The sequence below is a fragment of the Rhinatrema bivittatum genome, chromosome 6, assembly GCF_901001135.1.
Source record: "Rhinatrema bivittatum chromosome 6, aRhiBiv1.1, whole genome shotgun sequence".
NCBI lineage: Eukaryota > Metazoa > Chordata > Amphibia > Gymnophiona > Rhinatrematidae > Rhinatrema > Rhinatrema bivittatum.
In genome coordinates, this window is record NC_042620.1 from 172,661,793 (window position 1) to 172,674,109 (window position 12,317).

Below are 12,317 nucleotides of genomic sequence, written 5' to 3' on the forward strand. Positions count from 1 at the left end.
TGATATGGAGATTTACTGTACTGAAATTGTAATCCAGTTTACTTGTGGCTTTCTGAGGGCAAAGCTCATACCCAATACACATTACAATAGACCTAATACCAATTCCAAGGATCTTTTTTACTTTTTTGCAGGGTTTTTCAACACTCCATACAAGTATAATATACATGTTGCATGTAATATTTTTACCTCACTAGATGTTTATTTTGGAGATATTTTAGCTCATTTCCATCAGGTTCCAGAATTAACATGGTGTACTTTTGAGAGCTGTTGACATATGTGCTGCAGGGAAAGGGCTGGTTTTGAAAAAATCCCCCAGGCCTATATTTTCCTGCAATCCACCACTGTGTAATTGGGTACCCATGGGCCAGTTGGAGAAAAAACCCCCAGGCCACTACTTTCCCACAATCCGCCCCTGCCCAGAATTACATATGCTGTCTTTCAAAAAGACCTACAGTTCAAGGAATGAATATTGTGGATTCTTTTTTAATATCCATAGAAAGGTGCAAGAACAAAGTCTGTGTGCAACACAGCTACAAGGTAACTACCTGATTAGGCCTGTAAGTCATGACTGGGCCCTTGTGGAAGAATGAGGAATACAGAGCCATGGTTATGTATGACTTCATTCTTGCAGTCAGCTTTATAGAATAGACTTTCACCCCACAGCAACAAGCTCTAGAGACTCCACTCTGGGGGCTGCACTGGCAAAGATGAAGAGTCCATGCCAGGCAGCACCAGCAATTCCAAAGGCTCCATTCCAGGCTGCGCCAACAAATCCAAAGATGCTAGTCCAGGCTAGGCCAGCTCTTCTGGAAAGCCTACTCCAAGCTGTGATAGCAAATCCAGAGAGTCCATTCTGGACTATTACAGTGACCCTGTGCCAGGTGGCACCAGCTGCTCCAGTGACTTCTACTCCACTAGTGAGACTGCTCCAGATGACTCCGAGATTCTTACATCAGGCTCTGGGGACCCATGCAAGTGGTTCCTGGACCACTTTAATGGAACTCAAGGGAAGTTCTTTGAGTTCATGGAACAATGCTGCCTCTTCTTTTAGAAATTCCCTCAGGACTACCCCAGTGTTGGGGCTAAGGTGGCCCTGCTGATTAGCCTGCTTTCTGGAAAAGCTTCAAATTGGGCTTTTCTCTTGCTACAACAGGACAGCCTCCTTCTTGAAGACTACTGAGGGTTTGTGGGGGCGGGACTTGAGCTAGGGAAATTTCTGCCTGTGCAACAAGCCATTGACCTTGCCTTATCTGGATCTGTGCCCAGAAAAGGTACTACTCTGTCTGTGGGACAATTTTTAACAGATGTTGTTGGTTGCAATGTACACAGGCACTTTTAACTCAAGTACATTGCAGTCAATTTTCAAAAGGAAACACCATATGCTCCTCTTTGAAAATTAGTGGTCGCAAACTACGTGACCTAAAAGCACCTGTCATCAGGACTTGGCTAACCCAGACAGTAGGTGCATACCTGGAGAGGCTAGGCCTGAGGTGCAATGGTGAAGCCCAGGGGCTGAACAGAAGTCAGGAGAGAGGTGTAAAGCAGGAACACTGGAACTAGATTACCATCAGGAGTGGCGGGGATCAAACCTGCAGCCCCTGTTGTTTAAGGCAAGGGTCTCCTGCAGTGGTACCACATGCACTCTGAATCACCAAGAACCCTTCAGAAAATACTAAGTGAAGAAAAATTAGGGAGACCCATTTCTGGAAGCTCCCTATCGGACTAGCACTAGGTTTGTCCCAAGCAAAGGGCTGTATATAAGGAGCTCTAGCCTGACACACATTTTCTGATCCATTGTTTGATCTCTGCCAGCCCCGATCTCTGCCTAGACTCAGACCTTACCTGACTGCTGCCAGCCCTGACCCTGGCTCGCCATGCACCATGCCAAAGGAGGCCTGCTGGCTGCTAGAACCTGCAAGCCCAATTCTAGGGGGAGGTGGCAGGCTAGGCAGAAGACTTTGCCCTGCTCTCCTGTAGAGCCCTATACTACTCCTGCAGGGGAATGCCAGTATCCAGCCTGCCTGACCATAACACATAACTCTGTAGCAACCCAGCCCCCAACCACTCTCTAATACTTGTTCATGTCCTTGTCTTCCAGGAATGCATGCAGACTCTTCTTGATCCCTGACAGGTAAAATAACTTTAGAGAGTTCATACCCCTGTAACCCCATCTTGGTTTCTGGGTCACCTAAACAAAGGCCACAGCAAAGTCCCAGGGCCACAGTTTCTCTCCCAGATCTCTTACTTGCTCAGATTCACCAGACTTCGGCCCTGGGTGTACACCTCTGGGGCCCTTAGTGCTTTAGTGAGGATCTGTGTCACAATTAGCTGCCCTCATACAGTTCACAGTCACTGATCAGTTTGTGTTCACTGGCAGAGGAGCCTTCCGGATGTAGCAAGCCCCCAAAAAAAACATGGCAAGGAGTCAGCTGTGGCATTCAACTCAAAATTTACTGAACTTTTAAAAGAAACAAAAGTCCAAACTAGGATGTCAAGAATCATAAAGAGCAACACAAAATTATAGTAAAAGCCACAATCTCTTTGTCCATGGTGCAAGATCATACAGCTCCTCTTGATGTTACTGAATCAGTGTCCTAGCAGGAAAAAAAAAACCCCTCCCTGTAAAGGGTGGGAGAATTGTCTTCTTCCCCTGGCATCAATTAGAGGGAAACAGTTCTCAAAACTCCCATGCGCTCAGAACTATGAAAAACTCTTTTACAAAACTTCTTATGAAACAATTCTTAAAAAAAAACAAAAAACCTCCAAACTCCTCTTTACAAAAATATCTTCTATTCTTAGCAGACCATAAAGTCCACCTTGGAGTAGCACCTATCTCTCTCTCTCTAATCTTCACTCCACTGGACTGGTAAGCAGAGACCCACCAAAAATCTCCTCTCAGCTCCTCAATAGCTCCTAATCCATCCGGATCTGTTCCAGTGCGCCTTCCCTCTGAATCTGAGCATGCTCACCCACCAGGACCCATCCCAAAAAGGGGTATGGGCAAACGCCTAGGAGGGATCAAAATTACAAAACTCTTCCTAAAGCTGGCCAGAGGGAAAAATATTTAGTAAAGATGTGAAGCTCTCTTTACACACCTCCCCACAAAGTTACCCTTATTAGTCACAAGCAAATTCCCAGCAAAATACCCTTGAGATCTGCAGGTTCTCTTGGCTATTACCCAGTGAAATATTCCATTTGCAGTAGAAGTTGATTCCGACTGATTTGGACGCCCAAAGGATCAGGAAGAAACTGTAGGGCCAAAGAATTATAAAGGAGCTCCTGGAAATCTCCAACATCCCTCAAGGAATTGAGGAATCTCCAATTAATGTTTTCTGTTTGGTTTTAGTGAACATCTGACAGTCTGGGCTGTCGAAAAACTCCCACATCTCTTTTCCTTCCTCTAATTCAACTGAGCAGCAACTCTATTTCTCCCCCTCACAAGGAATTCCAAGCCAAAATAAGTTCCAGAAAGGGAAACCCCACACCATCACTATTGCCTGAGCCAGAAGTCAGTCAGAGTTGCCAACACTTCTGGGATGAGGAAAATGAGTCTTCATTAAAAAAAAGAAAACACAACGGCTGCATACACATATGTGATATATCATATGGTCTGGTTGAAAATATCTTCCAAGGGAGGCCCAAATAGCATTGCACAGTTTTAGCTCTACCTCAAAGGAATAACTGGTGACCACCTAGGGTAGCAACGTATTTTGGAGCAGCAAAATGGAAGGAGAAAATAAAAAAAGACAGCAAAACCTGGAGAATGTAGTGAGAGAATGGAAGACGACTATATTTTAGGAAAGTCTGCAGGAAGAATTGTGATTACTGTGTTAGTCCATTTGGATATGTAGAATTAAGGGTCAACAAACAAGTGGTAAGTGAGACCTTTTTATTGGACTAACAATAAATCTATGGCTAGCTTTCAAGACATCCTCTTTTCATCAGGTTAATGAAGAAACAGCACAGTTACATTGGGTTTAAATAGCTCTCAAAAGATAGCCACAGATATATTGAGTTAGTTTAATAAAAAAAAAAATACCACCTAGAACTTGTGTATTGACCTTTATTTCTCATTTTTTCTGAGCAGACAGTAGACACAAATTCTTAACACCTAATGCTACAGATATTAAAAATCTTTAATCTCTGCATGCCATTTCCATATTTTTTAATTTTCCATTTAAAAATTAAAACACTGTTCAGCCCCACTGATGCAAGAAAGGCTACATGCAGTCTATCAGCACGACAGCAAAGAGAGGCTATCTTTTAAAAAGGAGGAGACGATAGAGAAACTAGAATAAACATTGAATCAGAGTAATTGGAAGCCAAAAACAACAAAAATGGGATGGATTTCAAGAAAAACAAATACAAACAATATAGACGCTTTTTTGCTTCTCTCCCTGCCCATCCTCCCATCATAAACATAACCATAACTGAAATATATATGTACAAATGAAATATATATTCAGAAGAAACATTCCAGTCCAAGTGCCTTATCAGCAACATATTTTTGTAGAACTAATAAAAAATGGCCCGTCTATTAACAGGCACTAAGATACATGAACACATCACATCTGTTCTCAAACCGCTGCACTGGTTACCAGTATCATATCGTATCCAATATGAGAACGTTATGATTCTTCATAATCTCCTTCACAATATTTCCTCGCCTTGGATAGAACTTACTTTGCACATCCACAACCCATCACATCATTTACGTTTAGCTAGCCAATGCCTTCTTGATGTCCCTTCTCCAAAAACAGCCCACCTTTCAATTACCTGTGAACGTTCTCTCTCAAACTATGGTCCCATTCTATGGAACTCCCTTCCCTGAAGCATCAGACTGACCCTTGGATACAAAGGAATTTAAGAAACTCCTGAAAACCCCTATGTTTACCCTTGCTTTTGCTGATGCTTGTCCCGGTTTTCTCCGATGCCTTTGTTGCTCTTTGCTGATGTTGATTAAGATTGTGCCAGTTTTCCTGATGATTTTCATGCCCCTTTTGTGGATTGATTTGATTTGGTTGCCTGTTTTCATTTAGTATGTCTATTGTGTTTTTAAAAAGTTATGTATATTTTCTTTGTTATCTGCCCAGGGTGGGATATAAAAATAAAAATAAATAAATAAAGGGTTTGGTAATGGACAAAGTAATAGGGGGCCATTCATAAATGACATCACACTATTTTGGCATAAAATCAACCCCCACCCTCCTCTTGTCACACTTTGTCACAAATCTCCAAACCCCCTCGTCACCTTTCCTCCCCCATCAAAGCTTGACATCATTTATGGACGGGCCCATAGGACTGGACCTGGACTTCCTGTAAATGCTTGTTCTGCCACTGGTGGAACTTGGGGGAGCTTCTTGTTTTTTTTGAGGGCCTGCATGGACTAGCTCAAACAGAAAGTATGATTAGGCAAATATTAACTGGAAAGAATAAAGTTCCATCTATATCTGTCTTATTAAACTCTAACACAGGCCTATCCTGTCAGTCAGGAGAGAGTTTTGCACATTTTCCCACATCACTAGACCCACTCATATCAACTGAATTATTGATCCTAATTACTACAAAGAAAATTAATCCCCATTCCATTCCCTCCCACGCCTAAATTATGAAAAGTCAGTCTCCCTCCCTCGCACCAATATCATCTGTCTCCAGAGGCCTTGTGGCACTATCTTTCAACATAAAATAAAGTTTGTAAAATAAAGTCACAAAACGCACTAAACAGTGAATGGGTTGAAAGTTCTGTACATACCACTCTGTCCTTTTCACATACACAGCAACCGATGGATCATATGTTCTCAGTCTGAAATTAAACAAACTCCAATGAATGTAAAGTTGCTTAGCTAGGTGCAGAGTGAAAACGCCACCACTGAGGAAATGCAAAAGGTCATACACTGAGTCTCATGGCTTTGCTCATATTGCTCTGCACCTCCCAGGAAAAGACTTCAGCTCAGTTATAGTTTTTGGTCAGGCAGAACTTAAAATGATGTGAAAGTTAACATATACCACAAAGTTTGAAGCATGTAAGCTTTTCGTACATTTCTCAGCAAGGAGGATTCAAGTCGGTTTCCAAAAGATTAATTCTAGTGGCTACAACTGTAGAACTTTCACTATTAATGGCATACACTAGTGTAACGCAGGTTGTCTGTTGCATAACTCAGTTAAATGCAAACAAAAGTGAAAACAATAAACATTGTTCCATTCATTAATTAATTAACAGAAAGCATATTAAAACTTAGAGAACCTTTCCATAAACTGAACTGACAGTCTTATTGTCTGGCAGCAGCAGTATATTTGACTTTGCCCGCTGGCCAACTCTAGTAAGAGTTGGGAGAAACAGCCGCTTTGCTTACTGGAGTTTTACTGTTCTAACAAATCATCTAACTTTGCTTCAATGCTAAACAGTCAAACATTCTTTTTCCCAGCTTCCAAATATCAGAGAACCCAAACCCCGGCAAAAAAAAGAGATACTCCTAGAACCTTGCCGTACCATACAATCACAGCACTATCTCTCAGGACTCAACAGCAACCTTATGAAAAAGCAGCAATGCAAATACTACACCAGGCCCTAGAACAGGGGTCGGGAACCTTTATGGCTGAGAGAGCCATGAACGCCACATATTTTAAAATGTAATTCCGTGAGAGCCATACAAGACCTACCAAATTAATTTACTACAACCCCCTACTCTCCTGACACCCCCCCAAGACCTGCCAAATGTATTTACTACAAACCCCCCCTCCTGATCCCCCCCCCCAAGACCTGCCAAAAGTCCCTGGTGGTCCAGCGGGGGCTCCAGGGCTCGCAGACAAATCTTTAATAAAGTAAAAATCTAACAAAAACCCCCACCCTCCTGACACCCCCCCCCCCCCAAGACCTCCAAAATTAATTTACTACAATCCCCCCCCCCCAAGACCTGCCAAAAGTCCCTGGTGGTCCAGTGGGGGTCCAGGGCTTGCAGACAAATCTTTAATAAAAAAGTAAAAATCTAACAAACCCTCCACCCTCCTGACGCCTCCCAAGACCTCCAAAATTAATTTACTACAATCCCACCCCCCCAAGACCTGCCAAAAGTCCCTGGTGCTCCGGGAGCGGTCCGGGAGCGATCTCCTGGACTTGGGCTGTCGGCTGCCAGTAGTCAAATGGCGCTGATGGCCCTTTGCCCTCACTATGTCACTGGGGTCGACCAATGGCGGCGGTAGCCCCTGTGACATAGTGAGGGCAAAGGGCCGTCGACGCCATTTTGATTACTGGCAGCCGACGGCCCTTTGCCCTTACTATGTCAAAGGGGCTACCGCCGCCATTAGTCGACCCCAGTGACATAGTGAGGGCAAAGGGCCGTCGGCGCCATTTTGACTACTGGCAGCCGACAGCCCAAGTCCAGGAGATCGCTCCCGGACCGCTCCTGGACCCCTGCTGGACCTCCAGGGACTTTTGCAGGTCAGGGGGGGGGGGGTCAGGAGGGTGGAGGGTTGTAGTAAATTAATTTTGGAGGTCTTGGGGGGCGTCAGGAGGGTGGGGGGTTTTGTTAAGATTTTTACTTTTTTATTAAAGATTTGTCTGCGAGCCAGATGCAGCCATCAAAAGAGCTACATCTGGCTCGCGAGCCATAGGTTCCCTACCCCTGCCCTAGAACCTTAATACACCACCTACTGGGGTAACAGAACAAGCTGGATTGTTACAAATCTCTACAGAGAAACTACACACTAGCAGTAATACTGCACCTCAGTCTCACAGAACACAGATCGACCCTTACCTAATACAGAATAAGGGACTACAAATTAGAAATAGAAATATACAAACAAAACCAAAATAGAAAGCCTGAGAAACCAGACTCTGAACAGTGGAACTCTAAATAGCAAAATACAAAAATATAAGAAATGCACATACCCAAAGATGGCATATTCCAATCACTAAATACTCAAAATAATGTATTTATTTTTTTACCTTTGTGGTCTGATCTTTTTATTTTTCTAATCAGTTGGTCCCAGTATCTTTTTTCCACTTTTCCCTTGTCAGTGTTTTTCCAATTCTTTCTCCATGGACATACTTCTCTTTCTGTTTCTTCTCTCTCCTTCCTCTCCCCCCTCCCCATACACACAGGCTCATGCTTTCTTTCACAGACTGTCTTATGCACATAAACTCTCACTCTCACATGCTCTACCACACACACAAACTCACTCTCTCACTCACACACCCAGGCTCCCATTCTTAAACACAAATATACATACTCAGCCTCCCATTCTTACCCCCCACCAGCACACACAGGCTCCCATTCTCACATATAAAGAACAAGACTTCCATTTTCATCAAACACACAAGCTTCCAATCTCACACACACACACACACACACACACACACCCGGACTCCCAAATCTCACACACACAAAAAACACCCAGGCTCCCATTCTCACACACACACACCCAAACTGAGGCTCCCATTCTCACATGCACCGAGCTTCATTCCCAAACCCTTTCTTATGCTGCCTCAGGAATGGGCTCCCATTGCATCCTTGCATCACAAGTATAAAGGGGGTATCCAAAGTTAATAAATTAAAAATAAAATTTACCAGAGTCCTGAAGTTTTAAGGGAAGTGAGGAAGATCCAGCTGAGCTGGAGGCAGTGAAAACAGAGGCACTCCCAGTGTGGCTACCAAGGACTGCTAGAGACTAGACGTCCAGTGGCATGTTTGAGAGACATCTCGGAGTAATAGCTGAGACTGAAGTGGCCTTTAGGTGTTGTGTCTGTCGGTCTCAGATGGCTTCGACCCTTGTGCCTCACCTTTATCTCTGCTCTCCCCGCTAGCCTTGGGAAGATGGCTACCGCCACGTCTGCAAGCTGCGCTCTTTGGCATCCCCGGAACGGCTATGGCGTTGCCTCCCGCCATGTTTCTCCCAAGGGCCTCCTAGGGTGCATGCACTACTCACATCTTTATTCCAGCTATGGCGTGAACCTCGGGGGCGTCCCCTTCGAGTGACGTCACGCCATCCGGGTATTTAGCCTGTACTTGTTTGCTAGCTCATTGAGTTAGTAAGGATTGGACTTGTCCGGTCAAAGCTACTCTGCCGCTTCCGTGCTGCCGCTGGAAGCTCTCTGACCTTTGGGGTATTCTCTACCCTGGGTACCCGCTCCTCGGGGGCCCTCTGCTTTATTTCAGGTGCCTTACTGGGATCAGGTACTCGCTCCTTGAGGGCCTGCTCTCCCTGCCTCAGTGCCTGTAACCATTATCTTCAGCCTGGTGGAATCGCCAACCTTACAGCTACCATCTAGTGAGTAATCTAATTCTCAGTCTGTCTCATCTACAGCATTGCCATGCTGGAAAACCTACACAGGAATCTCCCTATTCCATCTTGGTGAGAAGGGTTCCCTCTGCCGAGGGTCCCGGGATTGCTACCTCTGGATCACCTCACTACTGCCACCTCTGGTGGTATGCATCAGCTGTACAATAAAAGATCTAACTCTGTGTTGTGCGTCTTGAGTCTAGCCCAGTATTGTGGCTCCCCACGGGGCCCCTCCCCGTCGGCGTGGTCATCTGCCACAGTACCCAAGAATCCACCCAAACACCACTAAACCATAACATTAGGAAAGAGCCCAGTGCACCCGTGATTGTGCAGGAAAATGCCCGGAGGAGGAGGAAAGCCTCGGTACTGTGAGGAGCCTGCATGCCATGAAGAAGAAGAGGAGTAAGTCAGTGACAACATCAGGCCATGTCAGGAGAGCAGCAGGAGCAGTGACAGAGAGCACAATATGAGGAGGAGTCCCTGAGGAAGCCGAACTTTCCCCAAGGCAGGCGACATCATCAAACCGCGGCCTGACTGTGCTCTTCACATTGGGGCTTTCTCATGGCCCCGATGCCATTTGCTGCTCATTTTCCTTTTTTTTAAACCGCAGTGGTGCTGATTGAGGGTACTCACTGCTGCTGCCTCCCATCCGATGTTCTGACTTTGTCGCTTCTCATCTCTTTCTGCTCCTCCTTGCGCTGCATTCGAACATAGAAGATTGGGTGGGGGGGGGGGGGGAGGCCAGGAATGCTGGGGTGGCCTAACAGTGTTTTCCTTGCAGGCCCCTCCTCTCATCTTCATTCTGATGCCATTGCTTCACCTGGCTGGAAATGCTGAGGTAGGCAACAGAAGGGCCGGCTTCCACCTGATTAAGGCCTTTCTCTCTCCGCATTGCATCAGGCCCAGCATCTCAGTCGAGAGCTGCCGTTCCTATCTCCTTCCCCTGCCATGGTTGAGTGCCTTGGGGAAAGTTTGGCTTGCTCAATGGCTCCTCCTCAAATCGTGTTCTTTGTCACTGCTCCTGCTACTCTCTTGACGTGGCCTGATGCTGTAACCAGCTTACACCCCTTCATCAGCCTACTCCTTGCTCCAATGATGCTCTCTCTTCTTCTTCATGGCATTCAGGCTCCTCACAGTACCATGGCCTTCCTCTTCCTCTGGACATTTTCTGCACAATCTTTTATTTTTATTAACTTTGGATACCCCCTTTACATAGGCCTTCTTCACCACTGCAGGGATGTGCTTCAATGACAGCCTTGCATTGCAGATCTTCTTTGCACCTACGTAAATGGCATTTTAGTTAGTGGTGCATGGCACACTCCTTTTGAAAGGTAGTGGTGCCTGTGCACTATGAATGATATGCCCATGGTCCACAGGGTTCTGACTGGGTGGACATATAATCCCACTGCTTCAAATGCATTGACTTCCTGATGTGCTCGACTCTGTTGCTTACAAATATGTAGAACCGTCTGGTTCTATTGAATATGTAGCCCAGCACTATGCTGTTAGTGTAGAACTTGACCATGTGTGGCTGAATGTGTTTCACATAGTATCAGCACTGCTTTCTTTACTGACAATACTACTCCATAGAATTCAAGCCATAGTATGGTGTGGTTAGGTCCTTGGCAAGGCTAAAGTAGCACCTCAGCCGCTGAGGTGCTACTTTAGCCTTGCCAAGGATAAATTCTATCTGGGATCTGCCTTCTGCAGCTATCAACTTCACATAGGCCATTGACAGCAATAGCCTTTACTAATGCATCTGAAAAGACACACAGTTCTTTGTAATGAGTTGGAGCTGCTTGAGATCTCAAAGGGAGTCCTTCCATGTTTCCCATTCTCATTTCTTCTCTGGAGGCAGCTGGCATCCTACTCTTTTGTCTCTGATGAAAGTTCTCTTAACAAGGGCTTCCTTTGTCTGGTGACGAGCCACCCAAATGGATCATACAAGCTGTTTATTGTGGACAGAACACCATGGCGGATATATGGGTTTTCCTTGCATGAGACCTGGAATGTGAACATGTCTCCTTTCATGTCCCATCTTAGTCCACAACTACACTGGAGTGGTGGCATGTCAACTCCCAAATCAAAGTTCTTCAGGTCTTTCACGTGGTCTTCTCAAGAGAATACCTTCATCACTGGATGCTATTTTGTGAAGCCTGAGATTGGCCTCTGCTAAAATTGATTGTATTCTCTTTAACAAATTGATAAGTCCTTTTTCTGAAAGTATGGACCTCAATCCATCATCCACATAGAAGTCTATTTCTATGAATTGCCTGGCATCTGTACCATACTCCTTCTCTCCTTCTTGCATTGTCCTTCTGAATCCATAGGTAGACACTGCAGGTGATGGACTAACGCCAAAGACATGCACATGTAGAACATCTGTTGGATGCCAGTCATGATGGCAATGGGCTCTTTCCTGAAACAAATTAAGATTCCCTAGAGACTGTAAGTTAAGTCAAGCCCAGTGAGGAGCACATTATTTAGAGAGATTCCTTGAAACTGAGTGCTTGGCTCAAATACAGTTCTGATTTGACCTGGCTTCTGAGGATAGTACATGCCAGAGATAGGCAGATACCAGAATTTTTCACCTTCCTTCAGAGGTAGAGCTGTCTCTTATTGAACATGTCCTTCATAAAAGTCTAAAGTGATCCCTTGTCTCTAGTTTCCTCTCTAGGCTTCAATGTATTGCAGTAAGCAGTAAGAGGGCCTACTCTTTGTTGTTGTGAAATCAGTGTCTATGTGTTTAGAAAAGGAGGAGAGCCACCCAGCTGTTTGACTCATCTTTGAAGAATTCTTTGTCCATGATCTCCATGTCCTCCAATGAGAAGGCAGGATTGTCATCCTCCTTCATAATTTAGAATACTGCATTTCCCAGATGGTCTTCCCAATCTTTTGGTGTGAGGGCTTCTGTGTATGTTTCAGGATGATAGTTTGGTAGCATGTGAGGGAATATATAAGAAACTCTCTCAATGCACCTAAAAGGACCAGCCACAGCTGTTGTACTAGTCTTCCTTAAATGATTCTGGGCTAGAGTG

General features: G+C 44.9%; 1 protein-coding gene across 1 annotated transcript in view; it reads right to left on the reverse strand.

Moving 5' to 3' along the window:
• MAP2 (microtubule associated protein 2) overlaps nucleotides 1-12,317 on the reverse strand; it is a 752,988-nt gene that overhangs the window by 527,267 nt on the left and 213,404 nt on the right. The window contains exon 3 of the mRNA XM_029607915.1: nucleotides 5,753-5,803. The gene's annotated coding sequence lies outside the window, so the exon portion shown is untranslated. The remainder of the gene's footprint in view (nucleotides 1-5,752; nucleotides 5,804-12,317) is intronic.